Genomic DNA, 14874 nt, shown 5'->3' with positions numbered 1-14874 from the left:
ATGATGGAAGCAGTGTGTGTGTGTGTGTGTGTGTGTGTGTGTGTGTGTGTGTGTGTATGTTTCTGGTTTCAAAAATGTATCTGTGTAACACTTAGATAACTTGTTCACTTAGAGTTTTTCATTACCACAAAACCTTTTCACAAAGTTTAATGAAAGAAAACCGAGAATTTTTCTTCCTATATTTTATATTTATTAGAAATGATTTTCTTTTTTTTTTTTTTACATTGAGACAAAGTAACAGACTTTCTTGTGGCATTTCTTAAATACTGAGTTTTGGTTGATCCTTGCCTACACCTTCCTCTCCTCTGTCTGCAGACCTCCGCTCCCTGTTTATTTTTAAATTCCTAGCACTCACCTTTATGCTTTCATATTATGTGTGTTCTTTTGTCCTCATTTTCCCCACTCCCTCAAAACACTATTTCCTCTCAATCTCATGAATGATTAAAAATCGGTGCCCTCTCCACACACATTCCTTCGTGGTCTAAAAAGAAATGTACGGCCACACTGATGTCCTAGATGGGTGTCAAGGATGACTGCAGCCATTTTGTAAATTGTGTATCATGACATCATTAGTTCATTGCATATATGAAGAAACTAAGAACAAGCATAGCCAGGAAGAGATGTGAGATTAGAACACTGAGGGTTTTTTGTTTTGTTTTGTTTTTCTGTTCAAACACACACTCTCAGTCACTGAAACATTTGCAAAAAGAAAAGTCTTCTTTTTTAAAACAAGAAGATTAAGGTCCTGTGAGTCTTAGGTTCTCCTACAGTCTGCTTTCTGTTTCCCTTTCCACACTGAGACTCTCCCTATCCCCTGCAGTGCTCACACAATTCTCTGAAGATGTGTTTAAAAGAGAATTGTGGAGTAAAATGAATGTTACACAGCCTGGAAAAACACACCATGAATTATATAAAAAAAAAGATAACAGAAACTTCCAGAGCATGGAACAACTTGACACACAGGAGAAAGAGAGGGAGGAACATCTCTCAACAGCAGTCAGTAAATAAATAGCTCATCTTGCCATTGAGAGGCTCTATAGTTATCATATGAAATGTAATTTAATTTTAATTTCAGTCCTCTACCCAGTAATATCCTCAAAGTGTATTAATAACAGAGTAATATATAAAAAGTAAACATACAGTGTAAGGATGCAATACACATAATCATTCATTTATCAATTAAATAATTATAAACGTCAATCTGTTCCATTTGAGTCTTCTGTAGATTACACAATACAATTAATGACAAGTACATAAAACAGTATAAGGTTTGCCATTTTACCTTTCATAGTCTTCTTACACTCAAATTAAATTTTTGATTACAAATATATTAAAGATTTCAGTGACAGAAAAGAAATTAGTGCTATTTTACTGAGTAAATTTTAATATAAAGGATGGATTATGTTGCAATTGGAGAACTAAAAAGAAAAGTGGGTGAGGATCCAAGATGTTGGTGCTGATCACACATGGTATCTGATCAGGGGAACAACAGTGATTGCAGAACGACAGACAGGCTGTGGCTATGGACCACAGAGCTCTATTTCCCAGGTGAGAGGAAAACCCATCCTGAAGGAAACAGTAAGTCTAATGTCTAGTTACCAAGGTAATCTTATGAAAAATCCCTGGTTTCTTCTGGAGTTAGTCTCAACCTCCAGCTGCCAGCACATTCCCACCATTCTGTGGGTACTTTCATACAGCACTCCAACCTGGAGGGCCCCCCCATGCCTAGGATCCACCAAAACACCCCTAGCTACTGTCCAAAGTGTAACCCATGTCCCTAAGGACAGCAAGCAGACCTCTGAACTCACATGTTCTCTAAAATGACTATGCCCAGGGATCACAGTGTCTGAGCACAGTCTCTGAGCTAGTGGAGCTCATTGACTTCTGGAGGTAGAAAGCCAGTAGCAGGTAGACTGGCTCCAGGACTTCACTTGGCAAGAGGAGGACTCCCAGGCTCCTGACAAGCATAGTCAGTCCTGAAGATCAGAAGATCAGAAGAGCCACAGGAAATTCCCTGAGAACCACTTGCCAGACAAGACCAAACCAACCAATCCAAAGAATGCTCTTGCTCCAATATCCAGCTTTCTGCTCAGGGCTCTTCCCATGCCCTGGAGAACTCCTGAAGGCACCAGGATCTACAAGCCAACACAAGAGATAACCAGATGGATAAAGGCCAGAGTAAAAACACAATCTACAAAAAACACACAAAACAACAACAACAAAAAAAAAAAACCAGAGCAATATGGAAACTCCAGAGCTAGTTTTCCATTGGCAAGCAGGCCTAGGTACCATAAAAAACCTGAGTCACAAGCCCTTACATACAGGAAGATACAGTCAAACAGATTGAAGCTTTACAAAAGAAAATGAGTACATCATTCAAAGTAATACAGAAAAATGCAAACAAATAGGTGAAGTAAATCAATAGAAGGGTTCAAGAACTGATAATGGAAATAACAGATAAAACACAAAATGAGGAAACACTGGAGGGAGAATTTAAGGAAGAAACAGAAAATACAAAGGTAAGCATATATGAGAGTACAAGAGATGAATAAAAGAACCTCAGGTATATAAGATACAGTGGAAGAATTTGATGTATCTTTCAAAGAAAATGTTAAATATAAAAGAATCCCTGACACAAAACATCCAAGAAATCAAGGACACTATGAAAAGATGAAACCTAAGAACAATATCAATAGAAGATGGAGAAGATTCACTGCTCCAAGGCCCAGAAAATATTTTGAACACAATCATAGAAGAAAAATCTCCCCAATTAAAAAAAAAAGAGAAATGCTTATAAGCATACAAAAGGCCTACCTAACACCAAATAGGTTGAACCAGAAAGAAAATCCACCTGCCACATAACAATCAAAACATTAAATATACATAACAAAGAAAAAATATTAAAAGCTGCAAGGGAAAAGGTCAAGTAACATATAATGACAAATCTCTCAAAATGACACCTGACTTCTCATCATAGACCATAAAAGACAGAAGGGTCTGGGCAGATGTCATATGGACCCTAAGAGACCTCAGATGCCAACCCTTACTCCTATATCCAGCAAAACTGTCAATAATCATAGAATGAGAAAACAAAATATTCCACTACAGAATCAAATTTAAACAATATCTATGCACAAACTCAGCCCTATAGAAGATATTAGAAGAAAAACTCCCACTCAAGAAGATTAGCCACAGCCCTCCCAAGAAAACCTAAAAAACAAAACAAAACAAAACAAAACAAAAGGATGTAAATGACTTCAGTACAACATAACCACACTACGGCAACCAACATCAAAATAAAAAGAATGAACACTCACTGGTCATTAATGTCTCTCATCATCGATAGACTCAGTACTCCAATGAAAAGACACAGACTAATAGAATGGATACATAAACAGGACCCATTATTCTGCTGCATACGAGAACACACCTTATCCACAAATGGATTACTGGAGAGTAAATGGCTGGAAATAGGTTTCCAACCAAATGGTCACAAAAAAAAAAGCTGGAGTAACCATACTAATAACTAATAAAATAGACTTTCCTCTAAGATTAATCAAAAGAGACAAGGAAGAACACTTCATACTCATGGAAAGAAAATTCCACCAAGATGACATCTTAATTCTCAATATCTATGCTCCAAAGAAAATGGCAACCACATTTGTAAAAGAAACATTACTAAAGCTTAAATCACACATCAAATCCAGGACATTAATAGTGGAAGACTTCAACATCCCATTCTCACCAATGAACAGGTCATCGAGACAGAAAGTAAACTGAGAAAAAAATGAAACTAAAAATGTCATGAAACAAATGGACCTAACAGACATCTACAGAACTTTTCACTCAAACATAAAAGAACAAACCTTCTTCTTAGCACTTCATGGTACCTTCTCCAAAACTGACCATATAGTCAGTCACAAAGCAAGTCTCAACAGATACAAGAAAATTGCAAGAATCACTTGAATCTTATCAGAGCATCATGGACTAATGCTGAACTTTAACAACCATAGAAATAACAAAAAGCCTACACATACATGGAAACTGAACAATTCTCTACTCAACCACTACTTTGTCAGGGAAGAAATAAAGAAAAAAATTAAAGACTCCTAGAATCCATTGAAAATGAAGACACAACATACCTAAAACTTTGGGACACAACAAAATCATTGTTACATTCATAGTACTAAGTTCCTACAATAAAGATAGTAGAAACATCTCACTCAAGCAACTTAACAGGACACCAGGAAGTCCTAGAAAAAAAGGAAGCAGACTCACAAAAGAGGAGTAGATGGCAGGTAATAATCAAACTCAGGGCTGAAATCAATAACTTAGAAACAAAGAAAGCAATTCAAAAAATCAAGGAAACCAAGAGCTGGTTCTTTGAGAAAATCAACGAGAAATAAAAACACTTATCTAAACTAACCAAAAGACAGAGAGACACTATGCAAATCAACAAAATCAGAAATTGTTCAGAAGAAATAACAACAAACAGAGAGGAAATGAAAAGAATCATTAGGTCTTATTCAAAAGCCTATATACCACAAAATTTGAAATTATAAATGAAATAGACAATTTTCTTGATATATTCTGCTTCCAAAACTGAATTATGATCAGGTAAACAGTTTACACAGTCCTGTAACCCCAAAGGATATAGAAACAGTCATAAAAGTATCCCAACCAAAAAAAAATCACAGCGCTAGATGGTTTTAGCACAGAATTTTACCAGACTTTCAAATAATAGCTAACACCAATACTTATCAAACTATTCCACAAAATAGAAACAGAAGGAACACTGCCGAACTCATTCCATGAAGCTACAGTCAACTTGATAACTAAACCACACAAAGACCCAACCAAAAAAAAAAGAGAATTTCAAACCAATTTCCCTTATTGACACTAATGCAAAAATACTCAATAAAATACTCACAAACCAAATCTAAGAACACAACAAAAATATCATCTACCATGACCAAGTAGCCTACATCCCTGGCATGCAGGGGTGGTTCAATATATGGAAATCCATCAATGTAATCTACCATGTAAACAAACTTATAAAAATCACATTGTCATCTCCTAAGATGCTGAAAAAATATTTAACCAAATACAACACTCATTCATGTTAATAGTCTTGGAGAGATGAGGGATACTAAGCACATATGTAGACAGAATATAGGAAATATACAGCAAGCCTATAGCCAATTATCAAACTAAATGGAGAGAAACTTTAATCAATTCCAATAAAACAGGGGACAACAAGGCTGTCTACTCTCCCAGTGTCTGTTCAATATAAGACTTGAAGTCCTAGAAAGAGCAATAAGACAACTAATGAAGATCAAGGGGATACATATAGGAAAGGAAGAAGTCAAAGTATCTCGATTCATTGATGATATGATAGTATACATAAGTGACCACAAATATTCAACCAGGGAGCTCCTACAACTGATAAATATCTTCAAGATGGTTGGAAAGAAAATAAATTCAAAGAAATCAGTAGCCCTCCTGTGTGCAAAAGACAAACAGGCAGAGAAAGAAATTAATAAAAGAACACTCTTCACAATAGCCACAAAATATGAAGTATCTGGGTGTAACTCTACCCATGCAAGTAAAAGACTTGTATGACAAGAACTTCAAGTCTCTGTAAAAAGAAACTGAAAAAGATATCACAAGAGGTAAAGATCTCCCATGCTCATGGATCAGTGGGATTAACATAGTAAAACTGGCCATTTTACTAAAAGCAATCTACAGATTCAATGTGATTCCCATCAAAATACCAACACAATTTTTTAAAGACCTTGAAGTAACAATTCTCAACTTCATATGAAAAAAAAAAACCAAAAAGCCTGAATAGCCAAGTCAATCCTCTACAATAAATAATTTTCTGGAGGTATCTGGAGGACAGCTCTACTATAGAGGAACAATAATAAAAACTGCATGGTCCTGGCATAAAAACAGACTGGTGGATCAATGGAATTGAAGTGAAGACTCAGAAATAACATACACACCTAAACACACTGCTTTTGACAAAGAAACCAAAACTGTACAATGGAAAAAGCATCTTCAACAAATGGTGCCTGTCTAACTGGATGTCTACATATAGAAAATGCGAATAGATCTGTATTTATCACCATGCACAAACCCCAAGTCCAATTACATCAAAGACTTTAGCATAGAGAAAGATCTATTAGAAAAGAGGGTGGGGGAGCCTCAAACTTATTGGCACAGGAGACAACTTTTTGAACAGAACACCAATGGCACTCTAAGATCAACAATTAACAAATAAGACCTTATAAAACTGAAAAGCTTAAGTGAATTGAAGGACGCTGTCAACAGAACAAAAGGTAAGCATACAAACTGGAAAAAGATATTTACCAACCCTATATCTGACGGAGAACTAATAGCCAATATATATAAATAACTCGAGAAATTAAAAACCGACAAACTGATTAATCTAATTAAAAAATGGAGTACAGAGATAGAGAATTCTCAACAAAGGAATACCGATTTGCTGAGAAATACTTAAAGAAATGCTCATCATCTTCAGTCACAGGGAAATGGAAACTAAAATGACTCAAAGATTCCATCTTACTCCTATCAGAATAGCTAAGATCAAACATTGCTGGTGGGATTGCAAATTTGTACAACCACTTTGGAAATCAATCTGGTGATTTCTAAGAAAACTTGGAACAGCTCTACCTAAAATCCTAGCTATACCACTCCTGGGCATATACCAAAAAGGCACTCCACTATACAAGAATGTTTACTCAACCATGTTCATAGTTGGGATATTTGTAATCACCAGAAACTGGAAAAAACCTAGATGTCACTCACTGACAAACAGATAAAGAAACTGTAATATATCTACACAATGGAAGACTATTCAGCTCTCATAAACAAGGAAATCATGACATTTGCAGGGAAAAAGAATAGGGCTAGAAAGATCAACCTTAGTGAAGTAAACCAGATCCAGGACTCTTAAGTGCATATTAGCCATATATTACAGGATAACCTCATACAATCCACAGACCTAAAGAAGCTACGCCACAAGGAAGATCCTAGAAAGGATGCCTCATTCTCATTCTGAAGGGCAAATAGAATAGACACTGGAAGGTGTTCAAGAGACAGAACCAGATGAATTCCAACCAACCATAGAGTTCCTCTGAAAGACTCTACTGAGCGGGGAATCAAAGCAGAAGTTGAGTCCAATAGCCAAACTATGGGCAGAGAACAGGAAGTCTTATGGAAGAGTAGGGAGATGGAAGGACCCAGAGAGGACAGGATCTTCACATGAAGACCAGCAGAGCCAACAATTTTGCCCTAGGGTGGGCAACAGAAACTGACGCATCAAATAAGGGATATGCATCAAGAGGACATAGTCCCCCTGCTCAGTTGTAGCCTGTAAGTAGCGCAGTTTCCATAGGGGTCCTATAAGCAACACAGTCTCTATATGGGTCTGCTAGTAAGGGGATAAGGTATTGTCCCTCTTGATCATTTCTGCCTGGTGGGATGCCTTACCAGGCCACAGAGGAAAAGTATTCAGGCAGTCCTGATGAGACTTTGTAGGCTGGAACGGTTGATAGTGCATAAGGACTCCCCGTTTCTGAGGACTAGCAGAGGGGCATCATGGGGAAGAGGGAGGGAAAGTGAGACCAGGAGTAGATGGGGGAGCTATGATTGGGATGTAAAATGAATAAATTAAGAAAAAATAAAATTAAATAAAAAAACACACCTCAGAGATTTTACAAAGATGGAAAATTGGAGAATGTCTCTCCCTGTGTGGCCTGAGTATGATGAGACCTGGGCTACTTCACCACTTGAAAGAGGGACTCTTTAGACCTCTGGTATATAGTTGCTGGAGGTGATATTATGTTGCCAGGCATGGTGTTGCAGAAGCTAAAAGCAGAGTTGAACTCCAAAAAACCAAGAAGGGGATGCAAGACCTATAGGATAATTTTGATGGGGTAGAATGAGTATGTTCTCAAGAACTTTTAAGAAATCTATAGACTGTGTCCAGCTCTGTGGGTGAAGGATGATTATAAAGGAAATGGAGGAATGAACAGGAATCATCTTCATCCCCTTCTGCTTTTGATTATTGCTCAGTCTTTCTTTCTTTCTTTTTTTATGCTCCCTATTAGGAAACTTAAGAGGAAGCCAGCTGACAAATGAGAAACAAGGTGTGCAGAATCTTAATTCTGCAGTCTCAAAGCAGAATATAAAGTAGAAGACAGTTTATAAATAGAAAGTCTTAATTGGCCTTTACTGAAAGAGAAATTATCGTGACCTTGTTCATTCAGATTCGGTAACTAAGTTTAATCTATCAAGTACATTTGATATGTCAATATTATTTAGTAGGCCTTGTATACTTTTTCCATATTTAACTTTTTGGAAGACAGATCTATTATGGCATACAGTACAGTCATCACTTCTGCCCTTTGTTTTGTTTCTTTTGCAGAAATAGAAATCTAAGAAGGAACAAAGATAGTGATGGAACAGACTTTGATCCAAAGTGACTGATTAAAAATTGATCACAGTGACATGTCTACTTTAGCTTAGGATGTTTCATGCAATCATGTGTTTAGTATTTCATTAGTGGGATTTGCATAATCAAGAGTTCACCTAATTATTTTTTGAAAGTCTTTATTTTATAAAACAAAAAAATATAGCTATTAAAGGGCATAGAAGTAGGCTGGTGGATTACAGTGACTTCATTTACTTTTACATCATTACACTGTAATTTTGTACATTAACATGAATTTGCTGTGTGTTTGGTTATGTCTGTGTATGTGAGTATGCTTGTGTGTGTGTGTGTGTGTGTGTGTGTGTGTGTGTGTGTGTGTGTGTGTATGGGCGAGTGAGCAGCAAAAAGAGGGATAGGAGGAGACAAAGTTTGACATACAAAAAGAAAGAGCTAGGTTGATATAGACAGAGAAGTCTGAAAATAACAACTGACAAATTGGGCAGCAAGGAGTAAGTCCTAGATAATCTATGGGTAATGTATCTGATTGTAAACAAAAATGTCTATGTGCAGGCTAATGTATTTCTCACAGTTACTAAACAGATTGGCAAAACAGCTAAAGGTGCTCGAATGCTATGTTATAGGTGGGCTTTTTTTCGTTTTGTTTTCTTTTGTTGAAAATAGAGGCTTCTTTTCACATAATATCCTGGTTATGGTTTCCTCCCTCCACTCCTCCCAATTACTGACCACCTCCCTTGCAATCCAGATCCACATCCTCTCTCTCTCATTAGAGAATGAACAGTATTCTATGGAATAATAATAATAAAAATGAAGTAGAACATAATAAGGTAAAACAAAATAACTCATTGATATTGGACAAAACAAACAATAGAAGGAAGAGAGCTCAAGAAAAGGAACAAGAAACAGACATATTCATTAGCACACTTGGAACCCCGTAAAAACACTGTCAGGAAGACAGAAGCCCTAATATATAAACAATAAACTGAGGTAGGAAAGGAAAACGCAAATAAAATAAAATTAGTAAAAGATACAATTTTTAAAAATAAACAGCTTTGGCATGACATTATAAGAAAAGGAAACCAAAAATGCTGTTGACTTTATTTTCTTTCGGCTTTAGGCTGCTATGCATACAGATTACTCTTACAAGTACTTTGTTTCTCACTCAGACTCCCTTGAAGAAAACTAAATTTTACTTTACAAGTGATGAGTGATTGCTCTGGGTTAGGGATGACGTTATGTGTCCATATGACCATTCACCTCTAGGACCCTAAGTGGTGCAAACCACACAGCCTCTCTGCATACTTTCTCAGTCTCTATGAGTTCAGATGTGTAACAGTCAGGTTGACTCATAGGGCCTTCTTTTCTTGATGCCCTCAATCTGCTCTTTGTCTTACAATCTTTTCACTTCCTCTTTTTATGGGGGTTCCCTGAGCTGGAGCAGAGAGATTTGATGGAGACATCTTGTTAGGACTGAGTGGTCCAGCTTGTCTCATTCTCTATTATGTCTTACATTCTCTAAATGACTTTCTGTATTTGATCCCATTGGTTGCAGGAGTAGCTTCACTAATGAAGGCTGAGCAGGGTACTGAGCTGTGAATATTGTCGAATATCGTGAGGAGTAATTTTAATGATACTTTTTTGCTTATTTTGCATTATTTTTAGAACCGTAGTTCTGGTTTTTAAAATATTTCTCCAGGGTATCTATTCTTAGAATATTGGTCACTCAAACAGTGCTGAGTATGGTTTCCTATTCATTGAGGGGCCTTTAGGCAAATCAAATATTAGTTGGTTATTCCTACAAGGTTTGTGTCACCATATCTTTCAGACAAGACACTATTGAAGGTCAAAGAGTTTGTAGTTGGCTTGGTTTTTATTTTTCTCCTTTGGCACCTTACAGAGTTCCTTCCTGTACCAAAGACACTAGCACACAGGGGCAAATGCTCTAGGTAGGAAGAAGATTTATTTCATGGTCAATAAGTTCTACAGGTGTCATCTTTAGGAATGGAACCTAACTATCAATTTCTGAAAAGCAACCTATAGCCTTGACAACGTCGTGGTTGTTTGGAAGCTGCTATGGGACCTGTTTGGCCAACAGCTCAATTAGATATAACCCAGTCTAGGTACTGGAAGCTTCATTTGTTGACAAGAAATGGACAGCTGGAGCTCTGTTTCCTACATTATTTGGGGGTTTCATTTAAATGCTCTTCATATATGTTTATGTCCTAGGAAGCTCCTTCTGTATTAGATTTCCATACTACCCCTCAAGTAGCTCTCTCTTCCCATATTCTATCACTCATCTCTTCCTCCCTTCCACCTCCCCACTGGGTACTCCCCAAGCAGTCTCACATCCTACCTATCCATAAGTATTTATTCTGTTTCTTTCTCCAAATGAGATATATTTGCTCATAGTCCCTTACTCTTTCTAACCTTTATGGCTCTACAGATTGTAACATAGTTATCATTGGCTTATCAGCTAATATATAAATATAAGTGCCTATATACCATATTTATCTTTTAGGGTATGAGATGATTCACTCAGATACTTCCAGCCACTTTCCTGCAAATTTCTTTTTTAAATTGCTGAGTAATACATCATTGTAAAAACATTCATCTACTGAGTTACATACAAGTTGTTTCCAATGTCTGGCTATTATGAATACTGCAGCAATGTATATAGGTGAAAAATTGTTTCTGTGATAGAATGAAGCATTCTCTGGCTATATGGTCAAGAGTGGTATAGATATATCTTGAATATCATTTCCCATCTTCCTGAAGAAGTAGCACATTGATTTTCATAGGGTCTGTACAAGATTACACTCTTACCAATAGATGTATGTTGCTCTTACTCAAGATTCTTGCTATCATGAGCTGCAAATTGTTTTTACTGATCTTAGGCATTATGACATGTGTAAGACAAAATATCAGTAGTTTTGATTTGTGTATCCTGCTGGCTAAAGATGATGAGCATGTCGTTAATTGTTTCTTAGCTATTTGGGTTTCCTCTTTTGACAGCTCTCTGCTTATGTCTGTAAACATTTTTAATTGCAATAATTGTTTTCTTGATATCTAATTTTTGTTTGAAGTCTATTTTGATAAAGATGAAAATGGCTATACCAGCTTGCTTCTTAGGTCCATTTGCTTTCATATCTTTTCTCATCCTTTACCCTGAGGTAATGACTATCTTACATATTAAGGTGTGTTTCTTGTTCGTAGCAGAAGGGTAAAGCCTGATTGAGCAGCCATTCTGTTAATCTATGTCTTTATATTGGAAAATTGAGACCATTGATATTAAGAGATATCAATGAGCTTTCTGGATTTGGTGGTTGTGTGTTGCTTTCCAGGATATTCTTTTGGAATATTGATGTGCCACTGGTATTCCTGGTAAAATGTGTTCCTAGATATTGGAGGCTGACAATAAGGAATAAGAAGGAGTTAGAAGGGAATCTACAGAAGAGAGAAGCAGCAGGATTTTCTTCCACAATCTACTCCTGAGAATTGGAGCAGAGAGTGAGGAAAGGGCACAAGAGGTGTTCTACAGATCTGGGCATGGGACAGAGGGATTGGATATGAAGAAGAGGCAAGGGGTGGAGGGGGATGTCTGAAGCTTGTCTGCCAACTCTACTAGATTATTTGCTTCTTTGTTGGGCTTTGATAGTCAATTCCCAGAGAAAGCCTTCTGGAGTTGAGGGCTGATTTAACAGGATGAGTGGAGAAGAAATTTAGAGGGGAAATTGTTGTGTGATCTGATCAAGATGGCAGCAGGGGTAAAGGAAGGCTGCAGCAGATGGTCTGTTAGAGAGCTCTGGACAAAAACTGGAGATTGGATTTAAAGGAATGGAGGGAGAGGTGAAATCAACAGTTACTCTACCGGCTTCCGTGATTGAAATTTTATAGATGTTTTCAATTCATCTCTTAGAAGGACATCTATTGAGCTAATGGACACATGATAGGATCTGGGAACACTTATTGGTAGAGACCTTGTCTGATATGCCTAAAAACTTAGTGAACACCCTAATATGGATTGGGAGGTAAGAAGAGAATATATTTATGTTACACTTATATTTCTAACAGTACCTGTAAAGTATAATAATTTGATCTCTCAAGTAATTTATGTTATTAATTGTTTGCTATCACTAGTATTTAGGATATTTTGTTTCAAACTAATTAACTAAAAATGCTTTGAGGTAAAAAATATATTATATTCAAATTATTTTTCCCTAATGCTTATAAAAATACTTATTGTTTTACAAAAACCCCATACAATGAAATTATTTATGAGAAAATGTGAGCAATAATGTCATTGAGGATTGATACATTAGTTTGACTCATGAAGTTACAATCTGAAAAGACACATATAATTTTTATTCAGAATTTAAGGAAAACAGCCAGATGAAAATTGTTGAGCAAAGTTAAGCTTTTTTCCATGTTCCCAAGTCTTGTGTTTCATTTTATTCAGGAAATATACTGAGGATGGTCTCAAGATGTAGAACCCTTAAATGTGAAGTATCCAAATGGAGTTGAAGAATCTCTATTGAACGTGCTTCCTGTTGTGGTAAGAAGAAGCTATTCTAATGTGTTGGCCCCTGGAAAATATAACGATAAGCATATACTTTGTGCATGACTTTGTGTGTGACATATGTGGTGGCTTTACCATTATTTGTTGTTAATGTAATAAAATCATGACTGTAACTAAGTTTATAAGTTTAACACTTTTAGATCCTGTTTATTCTTTTACAACATACTCAAGTGTACTGTAGCATGTTAGAACACTCAAATAGTATGTTTCAACACTGTGTATTATTTATGTTACCTAACATTATCACAAGAGTCCTAACAGGCAGGGTTTACCATAACCATAGCGCAGATATGAAAACAGGCATTCAAGGAAACCAAAACCTTGTCAACAATATTACTGATAGTTGATGGTGGGACTTGTGTGATGGGTGTGGAGACAAAAATTTAGATTTACGGCAACACACTAAAATTTTAATTCACTACATAGAAGAGAGCCATATTTGGCTCTACTCAATAGAAAATTTAAATGTAAGTGATTTTCATTTATATATCAATGCTCTTGAACACACATTTCTGCAAGGCATCCAATAGTTACATAGATACATCAAAGCATTAGGGTAATGTAAAAAAAGTTGTATTGAAAAAATATGGGATATAAGCCTTAGTCATATTTGGTATAGAACAAAAAATTGGGAGGCTTTCCCTATACAAATAATCATTCAAGACCAAAGATAAAGTTTAATGGAACTAGTTATAAGCCATCCTTTATGGCTTACTGATATATAACCTTGACAATATAATTTAAATTTTTACAATTTCCTTTACTAATGTATGTGTTATGATATATTGGAAGGACTCCACTAAAGTAAGAGATAGTATATACACATCACCTATCATTCTGCCTAGTACACTAGAAATACTGTTTCTATATGGAAGTCATATCAACACCATTAAGATGTAAACAAAATATAGTCAGTGCGTCCTTGTATGTCTATCAGTGAAGATGCATGGTTGAAGAAATTCAAAACAAGAATTTGTGAGTAAAGATTCCTTACAATCCACATTGTGCAAACCTAGTCTGAAGCATGCCTTACCTGGATATTGAGCAGCAATTTCAGACAACTGGTTGATTGTTTGAAATATCAGTAGATTTCAGAGAGAGTCTGAAAAGAGGAGAACACACATTCCTTTGTTCTTCATACTCAGAGGTCATGTTGTATTTACTTGCTCTGCCTATCTTATCCAAATTTTTTTTCAGATGGATTCCTCTAATGTAGTGATTTCTAACTGGTTGTTCACTGTGTCTCCATGAGTTGGATAAACTTGGGTTGCTCAAAGATGACCCCTTGGGAGCCTGTTGAGCATTCACTCAGAGACTGTCATGATTTCAGAATCTTGACTCGCTGCTAGTAATAATCAGCAATATTTCTATGGGAATAGACATCATACCTACACACAAAAATTATATTTTCCATTCTGTGCTGTATATAGTAGGTGGGAGGACTTTGTTCAATGTAAAATCCAGAGAGAAACTCCAATCATTCCCAAGTTCCAATATGTTTTTACCTCTTCTGTGGATGAAGAAAACTGAAGAGAATCAATGATTGCACTTCAGAAATCAAAATAGCAGCTCCAGTATTAACGATGAATGGCTTTCCTCAGAGCATAGCAGGAAGGGACACTGGGTCCTCACTAAAGCCGTTTTCAGTAGTAGTCATCCTGAGACTACTCATAGACTGGCCACTCACTCTTGATACTGTATTCCATTTCCCTTCAAGAGGATTGACTTTTCACAGAAGTTCCTCACTGAGGATTTCCAGATTCCAACATGATGTCTAGTTTTGCTTTAGTTTAACTAGTAGCTATTTTGTAAGAGTAGAATT

General features: G+C 36.4%; 1 protein-coding gene across 9 annotated transcripts in view; it reads left to right on the top strand.

Moving 5' to 3' along the window:
• The window catches only part of LINGO2 (leucine rich repeat and Ig domain containing 2), a 1231101-nt gene that overhangs the window by 230489 nt on the left and 985738 nt on the right, over positions 1-14874 (top strand). For all 9 annotated transcript variants that reach the window (XM_084795136.1, XM_084795135.1, XM_084795139.1 and 6 more), the window contains exon 2: positions 12933-13028. The gene's annotated coding sequence lies outside the window, so the exon portion shown is untranslated. The remainder of the gene's footprint in view (positions 1-12932; positions 13029-14874) is intronic.

Source organism: Acomys minous, assembly GCF_964271855.1.
Source record: "Acomys minous genome assembly, chromosome: 1".
In the NCBI taxonomy this organism is placed as follows: domain Eukaryota; kingdom Metazoa; phylum Chordata; class Mammalia; order Rodentia; family Muridae; genus Acomys; species Acomys minous.
Note: the sequence above shows the minus strand (reverse complement) of the source record. Positions and strands in the feature narration are given on the sequence as shown.